A 20,043-nucleotide genomic window follows, 5' to 3' on the forward strand; every position below is an offset into this window, starting at 1 on the left:
CCAACAGGAGACTCTGTTTATCACTAAATTACAAACCAGGTACACAACAGCAGCATCTTTCCCCATCATGCCTCACTTTCACCTGCTTCCACTGTTCAGACTTCAGTTACTGACTGAACAAAAGGAAAAGCTTTGAACAGTGAAAACCCTCTGACTGAAACAATCTCTTATTGTGTACTACATGTGTAAAACAAATATGGAATGGAGTAAAATAAGACTTCCATCTCTCTGAGGAAAAGAAAATGATTATAATGAACAAAAAATGTCATGAAGCAGATTTCAAGCAGGGGCAGCTCAGAGAGCACTCATGGCTGGAGATGTTGTTTGTGATTATGTGTGCATGGCAGAAATAGGTGGTGTTGCATGAGGGTGATGGCCACACATGTCACATCAGGAGGCATGATTATCCATCGGGATTACACTTTAATCAATCTAAAGCACTAGACCCTGTCTGTTACTGTGCTAATCCCATCAAAAGGAAGGGCGCTTTCTGCCTGTCAGCTTATCCCCTTCCCATTCACCACCATGTTGAACACCACAGAAAGCTGTATGTCAAAAGTCAACTGGGCTTCAAAGACATCAGGACCCGACTCAGCAGCACTGCATCCAGTCTGCCAACAATTCAATTCCAAGATTCTGCTGGTTTTCATGTTGGGGAGGCAAATTAGGCACAACAATACACTTTAAAGTAGCTGAGAGATGTCGGCCAATTGTTGATGCTGCAGTGATTAGCTTTTTCCATTAACATCAAAAGATGGATGTGCAGCTCTAGCACTGCAAAAACAACACTTATTTAATCAATTAGTCATTCAAGAGATTAACAGCAGAGTAAAATATATTTTTAAAATACCATTTTTGGTGGTTTTATTTTTTGGCTGTTGTATTATGTTAAGCAGATTATTTTCTTTGTTGATGATACCCATGGCAAACAAAGCAGGTTGATCAGCATTGGGAATGTTTCTTAGCTGCAGATCCCAAAATACTCTGTGTCAGTGTCAATTTTATTTATATGGCACATTTAGGAATAAGGTTGACCAATGTGCTGTGCAAACTGGTTCAAAACAAACAGGGGAAAAATAAATTCCATAAGTTTTTAAAAATCAGACATAAAAACCACCAAGTACAATAAAATAAGCTAAAAACAAACTAAAACAAGGAAACGCCACAACATAAAAGTTCTGATGGAACCCAAACTGAACTCAAATTAAAAGCCAATGTAAAAAAAAAAAAAGTGGGTTTGTACAGTGCTGTCAAAAACCTGCAAAATGTGCAGCCATTACTCACACCCTGTATTATCTATTCAACTGCGTCTCCACCCACACACAGATACAAACATGCTTCTCATAAAAATAACATGCGCCATGATGGTTTCATGGTAACTGGCTGAATAACTGTTCTGGTTATTTTTGAGTCATGCACAGACAAACACGCCAAATAAATGAAAAGCCTAGCATTTCTTGAAGGAATGCATATTGCCTGCTGCATTTCAGGACAGTTTTAAATTAAGATCACTTCATAATGAGAAGAATTAGAGTTATAGCTGTTTTTGTCAAACCTTGTAAATAACATTATGTACAATCTAATGCAATATTGATCTCTTGAGATGTGATAACAATCAGAAATTACTTTCTTAGAGTTTCACTAAAAGCTGTCAAATGGTTCTTGAGATATGTTTTTTTTAAATATCTCAGATGTAGCAATATATAGTATGAGTTGTGTATCACTCTCCACTACTACCACACTAAGTTTTAGCTAAATATCCATAAAACTGTTTCAGCAGTTTTTGTTTTCTGCTAAAGTTGCCTAATTTTGGCACTCATCTTGAATTGGGTTAACTTCAAAAGCTAATTTGTTGTAAATCATTCAATGATTATTTTCAAAGAGTTTCATTAAAATCTGTCCAGTGGTTCATGGGATATTTTGTTAACACGACAGACAAACAGAAACACACAAACAAAAATATTATCAAAGATAACATAAGATGAGTCAAATTTAAGCAGCTCTAAAACATTAAACTTTCTTTTTTTAAGAAATTCATGAAAATTTGGAGGATGTGAACTCTCTCAACACCAAAACAAACACCTGACAAAGTCTAGTACTCAAACTTACACACATTTAGGAAAGTTGCATGTGTCTGCACATTTGTATGGGGGAAAAAAAAGAAAACTCTCTGGGGTCTTTCCTCTCCTCCCGCAGATTCACTCACACTGCTCTAATGAATAGAAGTAAATGGAAAGCGGGGGTGTTGGGATGTGAAAGGAGAAGAGAAGTCACTATGGGACAAAGATACACAAAAAGCAAGGCTCACAAGCTTACCAGCATTCAAGATAAAAATAACCCAAGAGTCAGGAAGAGACAGAAAGCCATGTTTATATTTCAGCAGACCGCTCTCTTGTCATTTTTTTATGTGTGTGTTTTTGTGTATGCATGTTAGACGGACGGAGGTTAAGAATCATGTTTAACGTTGATAAAGGAGCCAAATTAAAACATACACGTGCACTGTAAATAAACTGATGCTTTACACAGACAACATAAGCTCACCATGAATCCACTGCCAGATAACAGAGAGGGACCCTTTAGATAGTCTACATCTTTTCACAACAAACAGCCAACGACAAGGCCTGGTCAGATAAGCATGTAAGAGAGTACAACGCTCAGATAAAGACACATCATGCCTGCAACGAACAGATATACTGCCCATCTGCTTCATCCTGGTGACAAATTGGGTTTGTTGTGCAGGCTGGTTATTTCTCTCCATTATAAACCGGTCCAACTGAAATGGTCTGGGATAAATCTGGGACTTTGGGTCGTGGCCAAACTGCCGCGTTGGACTGGGCGATTTGAAGAGGCTTAGTCAGAAGCAGACAATGCACAATGCTCCCATCGTGACACAGAAAAACAAAGTGACAGTGGGTTACTATTGGCTCGTATATTTTGCCACACTGCAGGTTGGCAGAGCATGTGTTGACTTTAGCTACCGCTGAGAAACGGCATGACCACACAGCAGGGACAAACTGTACTGACGCCTCATGATGGGAAAAGCAATTTTTATTTGTATTTTTTCTATAAAATGTAAAATAATGTGTCATACTTTGGTTCGTCACACACTGGAGTTAAAGAAATCATGAATGTGGCGCTGGAAGGCTGCCATGAAAATACACCAAAAGCAGGAAACAAGGCGTGGAGCATGCACATAAAGTCTACATGTTGGGTACAAACTGTGAACACAACAAAAAGAAAAGACAAGGATGGCAAATACAAGAGTTATTTTTGTGGACTGACAACAAAGTGGAACTTCTGCATCATGTCACATTAAAATACTACTGACTGGGAGTCATATCAACATATTAAAGATTTCTGAATGCCGTTTAACATCATGTTGCTCTGCAGGAACACAGTAATTTAACTTTAATTTGTAACAATGTAGGCACAATGCTGTATCTTAAAGGCTCATAAACAATAAAAGAAATAGTAGATTGTTTTACTGCTTGTTTTACATGTTTCTGCTCTGTTGATCAGATACTGTATATTTCTCAGTACTATAAAACAAGCTGCACACAAACTGTACTCAGTTACACATTTGGGAGTCTCTTAAGATGCTGAACCGTTTCTCACAGCTAATGGTGAGAATATTTCACTCTGATAGATGAAGCTGGACGATTCGAACTGGAAAGCCATCTTGTCCTTTGAAACTGTGCCACAGTGATCAGAGTGAAGAGGAAGCTAATTCACTCTGATGCTCGGTCTGGACTCAGGCGAGTTTCAATAATGTCACCTGGAAAAAAACTGCAGTGCCATGAAATAGATAAAGTTGAGTTCGTGTGCTGGTGCTTCCTAAATCCTCAATTAAGATACCAAAAATACCTGCTGATCCTGCGTTCTCACTTCTCTTTCAGCCATCACTTCTCATCAGTCTCCATCTTCTATCCTCACTGTTCCCTCTTTCTCCCTTTTATCTCTCTGCATCTGATGACTTGCATGAAAAAAAAGATCACTCCGAGTTTTTGGAAACCCATTGCTGACTGGTAGAGATATCTGATTGGAGGCACACATACAGAAAGACATGCTCTCTAAAACATCTCTTCATTTGGCCTTCTCATAGCTGACATGACAGACATGAGCTGAAAGAAGGATTTTACCTCCACTCATCACCCCCTCCTTCAACAGAATCCTTGCTTTTTATCAGTGTCCATCTTTCCTGCCGTCATTTTCTGCCATTTTCCCTCCTAAAAACTGTTTCTTCAATTTTAAAAATGACATTTTTTCCCACGTTTGATTATGTTGAAAGGGCTGCAGTAAACACTCTGCAGGTTCCAATCTTCCAAGCAAAATGCTTTCTAGCAGCAGGATGAAAGTCACAAAGTGCTGATTTGAAATCAGGGGCTAACTGTTATCTGATTGGCTGACATGGAGAGCTGTCTGTAGAATTTTGTTACCGGGGAGAATAGGGAGATAATGGCACCCTGTCAGCAACTTCTGTGGCTAAAGGAAGCCAAAGTAAGATGAACAGAGGGATGTGTAAATGTTTTCTTACATTTTTCCCCGTTTACATTTTTTTTCTTTATAAACAGCAAAAATAATTAGAACGATTTCTTTGTGATAGGAAGTAAAATTGATAAAACTTTGAACAAAATTAGTAAAAATCTAGCATTCATTCAAGGAATGCATATCGACAGAATCTTAGACTAAGATCCCTTTATGTTGTAGCTGTTTTGGTCAAACTTTGAAAATACCTTCACGCCCAATCACATGCAGTATTCTGTGAATGACTGTCAGCTACTACCACATCAAATTTTAACTCAATATCTTTAAAATTCACTGAGTTTAGCCATTTTTGATTTGGCTAAAGTCAGTTAGCTGTGGCGGCCAGCTTGAAATGGGTTGGCTCAAAAGGTATCTGAAAGTTTCATTAAAACTAATCCAGTGATTCATGAGATATTTTGCTAACAAACAGAGTTGATTCAAACGGTTAATAGCTGAGTTTTAAAAGCAAATTTTGCACAATCGGTTTAACGCTCAGAATAGATCAGACATGAGAAAAAACATTATTGCTCTGCCTTTGATAGCAACTGAATCCAGACTCATATAATAACTTTCTATGGAGTGTTTTATTATTTATTTATTGTACTGTTTTACAGTGGTCAGTGTGTCGTTGTATAAAGTGTATCCTCTTTAAATGCTATTGTTTTGTTTTGTTTTTTAAAATAAACATGAAATATTCCATTGTGTCATTATTTGCTTCAACGCTAACAGTCTGTGGAAAACTAACTGCAGCCAATCAATGAGTAGCTTTAAGAACCATTTTTTTTACCAGCAGTCAGTTGACATAATATACAGTTTTATCTATCTCTAAAATTACTGTGGAGAATATTTTGACATGCTGTTCAGTTTGTATTTAAGTAGAAGCGCTGACACAGTTGCTCTGCCTGACTTTAACGAGTGAAGCTGTTGCTGTAGATGCTTCCTGCTCTGACTTGACCTACACTTGGGATGACTCTGTGGTATGGATACGTCTGGCTGCGCTGTAACCATTTAAAGCCATGTAACGGTGCTGACATAACCACAGCTGCAGCTCATCTCCATCTCAGCAGAGGGTTCTTCAGAAAGCTGTTTGAACTGCTGCTCCTTGGTTATTTTTACACCGGCACTCAATTGTCTGAGCAGCCGAAAGCTGAAGCTCCAACGATTCACACTTAAGCACCAAAGATCACTATTGTGAGTGATAATTAAGGAAAATGTGATCTGATTCTTTTGCATTCATTACGTGCGGTAGGTCCATATGGGCAGGTGGGGCGCAGCAGGAAGGCAGGAATAGCGTGCACCAAAACCCGCTGTGTCCAACAGTGGGGATTTTCTGTTTAAAAATTCATTTGTGAGACTAAAATTAGAAGATAAATGATCAGTTAGAGCAGACAGACCGGACATGAACCAAACACAGAAAACTAAAGACAGAGGGGACATTTTCTCCAACATGCTAGGCCTATTTTCAGCGTCTATAGATACTTAGATCGCCCACCGGTGGATCTTATATAACTAATTATGTGGCTTCTGAACGTAATGGTTGGGGCTTTAAAGCTAAGGGGTGAATATATTTGCAATATACACACACCACTTCATCAAGTTTATATTTTCTAGAATTATTTCACAGTTTGTTTGTTTTTGTTCCCCATTTAACTTTGTTGATCTTGAGTTTTTTTGTAGAATTATTACTTCAAATCAAAATAGAAATCCAATCCAGAAAGCTGTGTACATGTCTTTCTGTTTTATTTTATACAGATAAAATTAAAAATACTCCGAGTGGGGGTGGAGGCGTCCTTTTCTCTGATTTATTTATTAGACCGGGCTGTGCTCAAGACACAACCTCGACCCACAGGAGGGAGAAAAATGTGACATCTTTGTGCACAAAATATCAACAAAATAAATATTAAGCAACATATATTTTGTAGAAAATGTAACTCAACAAATATGGCATTCAAAAAAAAACTATTTTCAGTTGATTCTTAACTTTTTCTCCTTAATTTTAGTAAGATTTTTACTTTTTATTCCACAGGGATTTTTTGGAATCCATTTTTTTTTATGCAGAGAGGCTAATTTAAAACACACAGAATACTTGGCCCTGATTGACAGTCACAAGAGACCCCTTGATTATACACTCTTACTGATTAGAGTCATCCATTGTGGGTGTGGGAGATCAAGTGCTGCAATCTATCCTGATTGTATCACAGTGACACCTGTGCCTTCCATTTTTTCTCTTTTGTCGCTGAGTCAACTTCAGACTGCAGCTGATTCCTAAGTCAGAAGGATTCAGTGTTTTTGAAGCAACTGCAGGCTGTGAATAACAATAAAAAAACATCAAAATCTCTAGAATAGTAACATTGTCAGTCTTTTAATGATGCGTTTATTGTCTGAGTCTTGATTGTGAAGGCTGCTTTCAACACATCTTGTGTTAATTGCATTTTTCTTTTTGTTTTACTTTAAACAGTTCCTTTTTATACCTGCCTTCTGTCTGCTTCCTGCCTGTGACAATTACTCATCCTGCCAAGTCTGCAGCATTTTTACGCCTGATCTTACTGTGACTGGGTAAAAGTGTGAAGCTTTAAAAATTCCCTCTGCACCCATTTAGATCCTACCAGTTGCCAGTGCATCTAGTTTTAAGCCATTATCCCTGAAAGTAAACAAGTTTTCTTTCCACAGAATTTTATTTTATTCTACACAGACACCTGTTTGCAATTAACACATTTCATCAGTGCAAATGCTAAACGTTGTATTGATTTACTATTGATTTTGAAATTTAGTCAAAACGCTTTGGGAGCTTGTTGGAGAAAGAAAACTCTAACCACAAATGCATATTTAAAAAGTAGAACATTGGCTAAACATAGACATGTCCATGTGGTCCCTGGTGGGTAACAAGTGTTTCAGCAGCTTCCGGTTGTGAGAAGCTGCAATGCTCAAACACTCACAAACACACGCACATGTAGACATTTACTCACAGGTGGAACAGCAGTCAGAGGTCAAGGTTCATTAAATCCAGGTCAGGATCAAAGCATCTCACACAAGAAACACTCTGATCACCAATGACTGTCTGCGGACAAACACACACACACACACGCACACTCCACTGCAAGCTGACAGTAGCCTAAAAACATCTGTGTGTTTTCACTCTCTCACACTCAAACACACTTACAGTTCTGCACAGCAGCAATGCTGGCATCTGTTGCTCTACATTCCTGAGCTTCATGCAACCCATTAGGGCAGCACATTTCACTAGTTTGCTTGAAACCTGCAGGAATAACTAAATAACTACAAGTGCACACTCAGAAATACACACACACAAATCTTCCATCTCACATCTTCCTGCACTCTGTCATCTGAGGCCTTTTTTCTGCCTTTTGTTTGTAGATTCAGTTGAGTCTTTCTTCTAGGGTTCTATCAATTCAAAAAATGTGTGTGCTTTGGCCTCTGAGAGAGCAATTTTTACCTCAAAAACAACAAAGGTGAGCATCTGTGTCTCATGTGTGTCTTTATGGGAGAGAAAAGAAAGGCCGTAAGGAGAGACAGAGGAGTTAAGACAACGTGTGATGCAGCTGTATTCAGAATAATGGTTCAACGTTCAACACCTCATGCAGCAAAGCAAAGGACAAAATAAAGAAGACTGAAAAATATATACAACTAATAAGCCAAGACACCTGCAGAGGTAAGGAAAATGAAATGGCAGCAGCTAACACAATCATAAATAACCTTTAAATAAATCCCGCCATATGTATTGTCTGAGAAGGAATAGGAGATTGTGAAAATGAAGCTGCTCATAGAGAAACGTCATCACCTGAGAAATATTTCTTGTTTTTCTTGTTCTTTGTTTCTTTCTTTCATCCAAGTAGCAGCAATAATACAAGTTAAGTACATGTTGCAAAGTAAAACATACATTTCAAAAAGTAAGTCTTCTTATGAAATTGAAAAAGTATTTTAATATAGCTCTTTACTCTTAGACATTGAAGATAGATGTCCATGTCTAACTCTACAGTCCAACAGTCAAAATGACTATATGGGCTCAAATAGTTGTGGTTTAACCACAGTCTCTTATTGTCATCCATGCTGTCACCAAGAGCTTATGCCTTTTTTCTCTTTGCTAACTCGAAACCACAATCACTAGTTTATGTTTTTGTGTGATTCATTCAGCAAACTCACATGGAGATTTGTGGGCAGTGTATTGTTGTTGTGTGCGGGGTGCCAATAACTCTGGGCTTAGTGCTGGCCTCATCACCTCCTATAAGCATGCATTAAGGCAGGCAGGGACTGTAATGAACTTCCATTTGAGGAAAACATAATCAGAGTCTGCAGGTAGATGATGGAGTGGAACTGAGATGCTGTGAGGGTGAAGGCTATGCTTGAAATTAAGTGTTTCTAAGTCTCTGCTACCATTTCTATGCTGACGATACACAACTGTATCTCAGTACCAAACCTTCCACTCAGCTCCCCCACAATCACTTGTCAACTGTTTGAATGAAATCAAGACTTAGGTGTCAATAAACTTACTCAAGCTCAGTGATAACAAAACTGAACTCCTGGTTGTGGCCCCCAAAACTTCAGAAAATTGGAGTCTTACGAATTGGCAGCTCTATCTCATCATTACTTGATGTTTGTGTTTTTCAGGACTCCACACTTTTATTCCAGGTTCACGTCCACCTGAAGAACATCACAAGACTCTGCCTATCTCAAACCGACTCTGTATCTGAGATTTAGGCCCATGCCTTCATTTCAACAAGCTGGATTACTGAATTAGTGTCCTGTTTGTGGTTTCCAACAAAGCCATAACTCAGCTTGTAGACTCTTACAATCTCAGCCATACCAACATAGTATCACTCCCACTGTCATAAAACTCCACTGGCTGCCTGTCAAATCCACCTACACAATCCTTTTCACCTGCAAATCCTTCAACGCCTTGGCCTCTCAGTTCAAGTTCACTCCCAATATAGACTTATGTGAAAGAAAAGTCTTTACTTGTTTCAATAAACCAAGTTTGAGTTAAAATGTATACATCAATCTTTTTTTTTCTCACAGAAATAAATCAGTTCCTTTAGGGTCACTGTGCCATTAAGAGAGCACAGATAACTCCACTTCCAGGTCAGCACACTTCAAGCAAAAGGAAGTGTCCTCATCAGGTGTTTGAACTATCTGAACGGTTCAGCAGGTGAATCTCTGCTAGATTTACAAACCTCTAATTCAATTTTAAAGTGAAGACAGCCACACGATGGCAATATCTAATTTCAGTGTGTACACATAATCTTATTCTTTTATTCAATATTGAAGGTTTGTGGACTCAAACTGCACAAGAAATTTAGAATAAATAAAAGATGGAGATCTTTACTGGTTAGACTTGTTTTTCACCACTAAGGCATGTTTTCAGTGACTGTACCCCTGCTGAAACAATACTCAGCAGGCAGCTGATTTATATTACTGGTTGATATTTACAAATCATTCAAACGTCACCTGAGATAGACTCTCTCTCTCTCTTCATGTGAAAACAGCATCTTTCCTTTCCTGGAGAGAACCAAGGTCTCAGTTTTGAAGGGGCTGATTTGCATTCAAGCGGCATCATTCTGCTACAGGCCATTTCTGCAAATGTGTCAGAGGAGCAGCATCATGCACATATGTAGATTCCCATATTGATTGCCTTCACCACCACCACAACACCTTCAAATACCGTCTATAAACATCACCACATAGTATGAAAACAGAAAGTGGCAAAGTATTTGATGGCAAAGTAAACAATGGCTAAAGTTCCAATAAGAAAGCCTCTTAGCCTCGTAACTGATAAGGAACATTCAGTCACACTTCTAATTGTACAACAACTTTCATATAAACCTGCAACAAGATCCCTCAAAAAATGCATTTGAAGCCCCCTTAAAGTCCACAATATATACATATGGACTGGTTTGAACATCCCTAACCAAACTGAGATGAACTTAATGCACAACCTCAAATGCAACACCATATTGAAAAACACGCAATGCAAAAAAAAAAAAAAAAAAGCACTTTAGAATGCAGCGGGGCTAAAGTGTGTCGTGTGTGTCTTTAAATGCTCAAATATCTTTACATCCCATTCTATGACAAACTTATACAATCCTAGCACACTCAACTGGCCTTTTTGCAAGGAGTGGTCATTTCCAGCAACACTGGAACAGGAAGTTCCTGCCTCCTGCATCTAGCAAATTAAAACACCGTATTTGACGACAAAGGTTCCATTAAGGAAGTCCCGTGTTACCCTCAGCACTCTGGGCTTCTCTCACGACAGGCTCTGTTTTTTCCTGCCTGTCAATGCCAGGAACCCATTAAGGAGCAGTGGTGGGGAAACAATGCAGGGATGGACCTAGCTATTGTTTCTCAGTCCTGCTCCTTGAGAAATCTCCAGCCAATTACTTTGTTTCTGGCAGAAACTGTCTTTCCATTTGACCAGAAAAGCTCATTAGAGAAAACATGAAAGTGATTGCACCAGAAAGTGAATGAACGCTTCTACTGTTTACTTTAAGGGCTGAAAACATTCCAGTTTCATTCCAGCAATTCCAAGGTTGTAAAAATGATCTGCAAATATGAAATGAAAAAAAAATATTTGAAAATTGCTATTCTGAAAATGTGCACAGATATGAAGTTGTGTTATTCTCTGAAACTTAAAACAAAGTCAGTGACCTCCACCCAACTTGAAACTGAAGAACAAGGGAAAGTCTCACTGTATTGTTCCTCTGATCTCTCCACATCCCCGCCCAACTCTGTGACCCCTGTCCAGCTCCAGCCGCCCTCCCACACGTCCACAATGGAAGCTCCACAAAAACATTCATATCATTTCTGAGTTCAATAATAAGGGCAATCTGTGTTAGCATATTGATGCATTGTATTTTAAAACTTGCACTCATTCTCACAGGCATGTATCCAAGAAATTATGTAGTTGTGTTATTCTTAAAGTACAATATCTGAGTGCGAACAAGGTAAGGTCACCGGTACATTAAGATATGAGAAAAAATAGAAAGTATAGGCAAATCATGCATTAAAAGGGGTAATTTGAATTGACTGGCAGCACAAAAGGGAAAAAGACCAAGTTAAACAGCTTTTTCCACTGGAATTAATCTGTGACATTTAAAAAAAAGGTATCTTTATCAATGCATTTAAGGGGTTGCATTTCTGTGCAATTTGTTGCATCTTAAGTGGAAATAATTACCAATAATCTGCATCTGTGCAATCTCCTAATCAGCAAAAAACAGCTACACTTTGAAATATCAAGATGTTCTCCTCCACGTCCTGGCAGGTCTCTAATCAGATGCTGATTTAAGTAACGCCGATCTAAATAACTTCAATTTGCCAAAAGAAGCAAAAATCAAACATCAAATCTGTTCAGAGTGTGCTGTGCAGATGTAAGCCAGCAGACATTCCTTTAAAAAACTAAATGTGCTTTTAGGGCAAATCTGCCCATGTTGGCAGTGATTTCAACTCTGCCTGGCTTCTGTTCAAAAACTGGGCTGGAACGGCCTCAAACACAACAGACTCGTGAATCGTCCAGAGTCAAAAGTGCTGAGTCGACACAGAAAAGGTAAATAAAGTTGCAGTTTACTCGGGTTTGTCATTTAATCTTTCAGATCATTCTGTCGGTCTTTCCTGCCTTATTAAAGAATAACTTCAAAATAAATCAGTTGATAAAAAGGCACTATTTTATATTCAGCTCTTACTTATATCTAACCCACAAAACCACTACCCTACTTCTTTTAAATTTTCAACATTTTTTGCAAAGTGCTCGAGTTTTTTAAGTGGTGCAGTCAGTCGGAAGCTGCGGCTTGAAGATCAGAAGCGCTGGGGGCACAAAGTGCACGAGCATCTCTGGCCCACGGTGAACTTTCCCTTCTGCTGACACTAATAGAAAGAAATACACCTCCAGCTTTGGGAACCCAAAACCATAAGAGAAAGAGCTGCGAAAGCACGCACAGATGATGACTAGTGTGTCAGCAGAGAATGAGATTAGTAGTGCGCTCCCAAGGCGTTCACTCAGCTGCTGTGTGTGTGCTCTCCTCTATCTGTATGTGTTCTCAGCAAGGGCTTTTTGGCTTCTTTGACTGACACAAACAGAGAATTTTAGGAGTCCCGTTCATCCCACAGCTGAGCTAAGAAGCCCTAAAGCTCCTTATCCCAGACACTGCCACTTGTTCAGTGAAAGCAAAGAAAAACTGTGGATATAAAACAATTATAAAATCCAATCAGTATGGCTAAAACTCTCACACACACATGCACACATGTGTGAGAGGTTATGGCTCCCTTACATACTATTACTACAGCTAGCTCTGGTTTTGTCTTTGTTGTGGCTTTTATTTGATGCAGTAAGACACAAATTCATCCCTTCAGGCAATCAACTTAGCACACAGATTTATAGACAAACACACTGAACACACTGTGTGTGTGTGTGTGTGTGGGGGGGGGCCAAAAGAGGCATTTACAGGTTCAGCAAAGTCTTCAGAGGAGACGTCAGTGGATCTGCAGAATATAAAGCACATGGGAGCACTGGGCATTCAGCCAGACAGCACACAGCGCAGCCTGGCATCCACTGGCACACACTAACTTCAAACACACACCGGGAACATTATCAGCTTTTGACATCCCGCCTTGGAGATGGTACACACACACAACGATCACTACAATGCTTGTGGGAGAGGAAATGTGCCATATTGTATACATTGACACATTTATTTGCTAATATCTGTGTTTAGGATAAGAAACTGGGATCATTTAAGGCTTAGCATTCCTTCAAGGAATGTATATCACACATCATGTTTCATGCCAGAGTTTTACCTAAAATCATCTTATTTTGACAAACGATGGAGTTGTAGCCATTTGGTCAAACCTTAAAAACAAGGTTTTGCTCGATCCCATGCAAAATCGCAGGATGTCATGCTCAGAGAACGTTTTGTGACTGACTCTAATTGTAGCTCAATATGTGTAAAATCAGTAGAGGTATATCCATTTTTGTGTCTTAAGGTCTGTAAACTATGGCAGCCATCTTGCATCGGGTTGAGTCCAAACCTTTGTGGTAGATGTGGTAGAGTTTCACTAAAATTTGTCCTGTGGTTCATGAGATATTTTGCTAACACACACACACTCACAGACACGAACAAAAACATTCTTGTCTGCCATCACAAAACAATGTGGGGGGGTTAAAGAAAGAAAAGCAGTGCCTGGTTAGCAGGTCATGGTGCAGCAGTTCTGCTCTTTGCTCTTTATAGGAGCAGCCATCCTAAGATGCTCACTGGAGTGGCTACAGATTCTGGGTGGGCCCAGAGTGTGTGTGTGTGTGTGTGTGTGTGTGTGTGTGTGTGTGTGTGTGTGTGTGTGTGTGTGTGTGACTGCTTCAGTGCCTCAATACACTTTCCATCAGATTAAGCTGCTGAGCCTTTTCTATAGTACAGTTCTACCTAAGGCTTTGGGCTTTAATGGCCTGGTTTCTGGGACACAACTGGAGTCATTTACTATTCAAGCATTTTAGTTTAGCCCAGAAATTACTATTCATTGTGTGTTTGTTTTGTTTTGTAGCTGATTTGAACAGAAAAGCTTCAGGCTGAATGGTACCAGCATTAGACTAGTAAACATTTGATATTTAATATTAAACCTAAAGGTGGTATCTGGAATGTCAACCGAGACTCTTTAGCTACATTAGTGATGGTTTAGATCTGTTCTGGGCTGTGGTCATCTCTCCTAGAAGGAGTGCACTTTATAGTTCTTTATGTTCTTCTAGCAGCTCATTTAATCAATATGAGAACCCCACACTGTGGTATTTATTTCTAGTGGAAAACTATTATGCCCAGCTCATTTTAAGCATTATTATACTAATAATATAAAACATGGTTATCGCCTTCATGGTCATGTATCTTATAGTAAAATATTTTCACAGCTGAGGTCAGCAGACCAATATGAGCAACACTTTTATTTTTTGTCATAAAAGTTAGAAAGGAATCCACCTATTTGAACTCTTTTGCTGTAAACCATGAACATCTGTAAGTTTATCAGGAATCAACCAATGTTTGGTGACATTTAAATAATCTGGGCTGAAGAAGAAAACTTATAAAATAAAACCACATTTATATTCAAACATCCTTTGGATCAAAGTGCTAAAGGTTAGCATTTTAGGTAAGAAAATGCAATGTGAAAAAAATATATATATTTTTTCTTATTATTTGCATTCACCTGCAGGAAAACAGCTAAATAAAACCATGTTGCTCTTTTCTTTCAAGATCTGCCTCCTTCTTCTGTCTTCAATTGTTCATTTTACAGGAATTGATCTAATATAAACTCACCAAATGAATTTCAGTGGGTCTCCTAATGTCAGAAATTTGGTTGAAAATATATAAAATTGACAAATTGCATGTTTTAGTTTTAAGCCAGTAGCAACAGTTCAGCTGAATAATTTGTTGGATTTAGTTGTTCAACGGTGGCCGAAGGCACAAATCTGAAACTCATTGTGTTAAATTAACAGAAAAGCAGTCTCTGTTCCAGAGACAGGGGACACTCTGGACATGTCTCCAGTCCATCACGGGGACACGCAGAGACAGACGAGACAAACAACCATTCACCCTCTCACTCACAGAGTTACCAATTAACCTAAAATGCATGTTTTTGGTCTGTGGGAGGAAAGCAGAGTACCCAGAGAAATCCTCCACATGCACAGGGAGAACATGTAAACTCCACACAGAAAGGCCGGGGGTTTGAACCCGCGCCGCCCGCTGTACCACCCTGTAACAACAGAGTTTCATACAAATTCATGCTGCTACAAAACAAACCTTGCAATTTTACTCTTTCCATTTTTTTTAACATTTCAGTTTAAAAGAACACAAACTCGTCTAAGACATTCCTAGAGATCCAGCCTGCTCAGGAAAAAACAAGAATCAATGAGAACCGAGCTTTAAAAAAAAGGCAGTTTTGCTTGTTTTCATTTCCTGAAAGGCTGACATTTCACAGATACACTACTCCATCAGACACTGTCAATTTGCAAATCACACATTATGACATCCGAACAGGGACTGGCCGTGGCAGCCTCCAGCATGTGAGCTGGTATGACTCACCTCCCTGCACCTCCAAGTAAACCACACTGACACACGAGCAAACAAACACCGGAGAGGCTCAGCTCCACACCGATGCAGGTCACCCATATCTGAGGGGAGAGTGTGTTTTGTTCCTGAAAATAACATATCCTTTTCTAAATACTGATTTAGTATTCACACTCTTGTTTTCCTGTTTTCACTTTTTGCAAACTAACTAATTCTGCGTACTTTGTGCTGTTTCAGTCCTTCATTTGTCAAAACGTTCAGTTCATTTAGGAGATAGACACTCTGAATTTTACTTTCTGTAACTTTTATATGTTTCCAATTATTTAATTGTATATTTACAAATATGTTCCCATAGAAATACATTAAGATCTCTTTGAAATCTTCAGCAAACTTGCTGTATTTTTGTATTCTTTGCTGCTTTTAGCTTGCCTTAGTTACTCTTAGCTTAGTTAGCTTTAACAACTTGTTTCAGCTGAAGTAATTAATAATGCTTCATTTTCCCAGAAAATGCTAATTTCTCTAGTTTAACTTGAGCTTTAAAGGAGCTGGAAATAAGACCCATTCACACTGTGGCACCCAAAGACCGCACAACATGTAAAAGGAGCTTTTTGCTGCTTTAATGTATAACTGCGGTTAGCCAGCCAACCAGAGCCGATAATCTGTGGCATGTCTGTATGTACCCAGGTACACATATCTGATTATCTGACAAATTAAGATTTCAAAAGGAAAACAATCATCGATACACAAAAACAAACCAAAAAAACCTTGGTTCTGAACTACAAATGCCAAAATTCTTGTTTGAATACATAGTATTGAGGGCAAAAATGCTAAAACTGAGTACCAAAATAAAAACAGTAAATGAGATTGAAAAAAAAAAACAATAGAAAACTACAAAAAATGGCAAAAGGGACACGAGATATAAAGCAAATAACACCTGAGAAGAGAAAAAATAAGAAACAGTAGATTACATCTTACCTCTAGAGCTGTCTTGTATCCTTCTGAGTAAAATAAATGCAAAAAAAAAAAAAACCTTAGGTTTCAGGAGCGCAGAATTCCCTGTTTTAGGTCTTTCCAGGATTATTCACACATCTATCAGTCCAACACAAATGTTACAGTTCTTTATGGCCGTCCTCTGTCTACCTGCTGAGTAAATTTATTCTAGATGGTGATGAATAGTGGCGAGTGAAAGGACGGCACAGCGCTGGAAGGCAGACGGACTGGATGAAACAGTAGAGCAGACTGAGTAGGATGCAGGAGCTATTCTTCCTCCCATCAGAGCGGCTGTGCTGGAAACACCCACCTCCTCAGCGCGCATTAAATGGGAGCCTGCTCTAAAAGTATGCAGAGACCCTGGGTGTAGCACGAGATCCCATCTGACCTGAGACGTGCACACGTGAGCTTGTGAACACTCGTTAACTTACTTTTACCGACACACACACACACAAACATTCCCGCCCCTGAGCGCAGCCTGCGAGGACTGTCTGCTGGAGGCTTTTCAGTGGAAAAAATAAACAGCAAAGAGGGTCTTGGTGCTTTAAACGGCCGCTAATGAGCTGAATGTGTGTTCTTATATAAAACTAAAGCACTGATGTGATTCCCACCCTCCAGGGATGCCCCACAGGTCAGCAGAGGAAACACGACTCTCCAACTAAACTGTTTAATCTGTTTGTGTTTTCATTTTACGTTGGCAATTAATTCTGCAATTGAAACCAGGAGGCAAAAAGAATCACTCAGTTTGAGTTAATGAATTCCACCTTGCATCTTCCTGCTGAAGCTACTCAAGGTTGATGCTTTTCTCCTCTTTACACAATAGAAGATTAAATGTTTGTTTTTTGTTTTTACTCTAACAGTTTGGCCAAATCTGTACAATGAGGATGGCAGCTTGGTGCTGAGAAGATGAGCATGTCGCTGTTTGTACTTTAAAAGAACTCTAATGGCTCCACCCGTTATTGTTAATTTTATTTTAAGATGGTTTATTTACATCAGAAAAGTCTTAGACACGATAAGTCAAATCAAGCAAACAAATTCCACAGCATCTCATGTTTAAAGCTGGGAATTCTCCAGTTTTACACTGAAAAAGTGAAGAAGAAGTGAAACGTCTCCTAATACACATCAGAAGTCCAGCTGTTTAGTTTTAGAAAATAAATAAATAAAAGGCTCAAAATTTAAAAGCAAGTTAGCAAAAACAATCAATGTAGAGATGGGGAAGACATATTCTTACCATAGTGGTAAGAGTGAATAACAGTGGGCAGAAATTATAAACTTAGGAAAAACATCATTTTTTCAGGCTCTGGAAAAGAATTATCACAATAAATTAACTAATGTCAAGTTTGTTTGTAAAGAAAGAGTTTCTACTTTATGTGACTGAAGGAAAAACCCAGCAGCGTGCGTCTGTGTGAGGAGGATTCACTCCTGACGGGTAAAGACTTGGAGACATGCTTCTCATTCTTGGAGTGCACCATCGCATGTCACTCAGCATGCCTTCATTTTCCATCTCCTCCTGGCAGTGATGGAGGATGAGATGGGATGTTTCTTTTCTCTCTCTCTCTCTTCGTATGTTTTTGGCTTTGAGCTTCCATACCATTCACCTCCACCTCTCCAGCCACGAGACGTTTGTGTCTCTTGGGACAAAGCCTGCTTTAATAAAGGCCAATGCCTCTGCTCGGTGCATGGGAAAAGGTCCTCATTACCTCCACAAACTAGGCAGTTTAAACCTTGCCGTACTGACAAATAGGTGGAAATGTCTCTAAAATGGTCACGCTTGCAGCAGATGTTCTGTGACTGAGGTTCCTTCTTGGATCGATAAGTTTGGGGAGAAGATTTTAGGAGAAACAATATTTCCACCAATCTTAGATCATTCAAATCTGCTCAGGGATCTAATGTTTAATGAAACTGCCAATCACAAACAAGGCTTTTACTGTGTCCTCTCCAGCTCAGGGCACAGACGACAGAATGTGCCGCTGCTTGGGGAAATATGTTGATATTAGGAGGTGATGAGGGAAAGGGAACGCAGCGATGCTTCTTTTATGCATCTCCAGGTCAGAATTTAGCTGCAACAGAGAGACACTGCCCCATCAGCTGTGCACAACAAATTATGTCTAATAAAGCAAACATCAAACACCATAAATGTCTTTTTTGGGATGTATTTGACTCAGTTTACTTTAGTTGTGGGATTGGGGTACATTAGTAATTTACAGTTAAAGCTGGAGATGGGGAGATAAACTATTCTGGAGCACTGGGTTAAATAATTAGAGTCTGTCCCACAGGGAGTCTTGTAGCCCAAACTGTTACCATCAGGTACTCAGCATCCTTGCTGCTCCAACACCTGATTCCAGAGAAGCTGAGCAGCTCATCTCCATCTCTGCATCTTTGCTGCTGACCCAGCAGCCGCTCTGCAGCAGCAGCAGCGGGTCGCCCAGCGTGCGCACCATCACACAACCAAAACAGTAGAAATCCAAGGATGCACCGACGCACCTTTCCCCCCCATTTTTTATTTCTTTTTTTTACGCATCATTCAGGAGCAACGATACTCCCCTTATCGTAGAAACGCGCGCCAGCAGCACCACTATGCAGCTCTTTTCACGTCAACACATTGCAACTGATGCTGTTGTGGTGCAAACAGATTTGCAGCGAGGGCGATTAAAACCAAAACAGGTGCAAGTCCGCGCATTAATGCAAAGATGAGGGGGAAAGTAAATTGTATCTTACCGTTAAACCCATGAAGCGGAAGCCTGCTGACTGTCAGATGAGCAGATGATCCAGTGAAGATGGTGATGATGCTGTTGGTTGGGTCCAGCTCATTTTCTCTGGGTAATGTCGCCCCCTGCCTTGGAAAAGGTAACTCCACCAACGCCCGTCATTTCCAGTGGAAACCAGTTTTCATTCATTATGAACATTTAGTCTTTATGTATCAGTAATCAGTTTCTTATTTTTAAAACAAATATTAAGACACATTTATTTATCTAAACGTTATTTTAATTTTGGCTTTTCAGAGCAAAATACTGTCAGTGGAAAAGAAGATTTCCGCCTAATTTCTTCAAAATAAAAGCTAAAGTAACTAGTAAAACAAGAAAAGTGATAACATTTTTTGGTTTGCATGCTCTTACGCTAAGACTCATGAATTTCTTGACATGTTTTAGTTAGTTTATTTATTTAGTCAAATCTACCTAAAAGAAAATTGAAAGTATGATATTTAAAGTGCTTTAAAAGGGAACGTTTTGAACTTCAAAATACACAAATTTATCGTTTTTAATTTTTAAACATATTTACACAGAAACAAAATATAATAAAAATACAAAAACATCTACAAAGCAGATGTCTATCCACGTAAGAACTATAGAAATAAAAGTAAAACTTTTATTTTTTAACAAACATAACTGATATCGCTTGTTGAAAGAAAGGATTTTTATTTTCAACTTGCTCGCTTTAAATTTGAAGGCCATGCTTAACTTCCACTTTTCTTTTTCCT

General features: G+C 39.0%; 1 protein-coding gene across 3 annotated transcripts in view; it reads right to left on the minus strand.

The window, feature by feature from the left end:
- The window catches only part of kank4 (KN motif and ankyrin repeat domains 4), a 69,725-nt gene extending 50,397 nt beyond the window's left edge, over positions 1–19,328 (minus strand). For 2 of the 3 annotated variants that reach the window (XM_017420535.3, XM_017420533.3), the window contains exon 1: positions 16,551–17,022. The gene's annotated coding sequence lies outside the window, so the exon portion shown is untranslated. Of the gene's footprint in view, positions 1–16,550; positions 17,023–19,283 lie in introns of those variants that run through there. The other variant, XM_017420536.3, reaches the window with a different exon arrangement.
- Between the last annotated feature and the right edge of the window lie 715 nt (positions 19,329–20,043).

This window comes from Kryptolebias marmoratus, linkage group LG24 (assembly GCF_001649575.2).
Source record: "Kryptolebias marmoratus isolate JLee-2015 linkage group LG24, ASM164957v2, whole genome shotgun sequence".
Classification (NCBI taxonomy): Eukaryota; Metazoa; Chordata; class Actinopteri; order Cyprinodontiformes; family Rivulidae; genus Kryptolebias; species Kryptolebias marmoratus.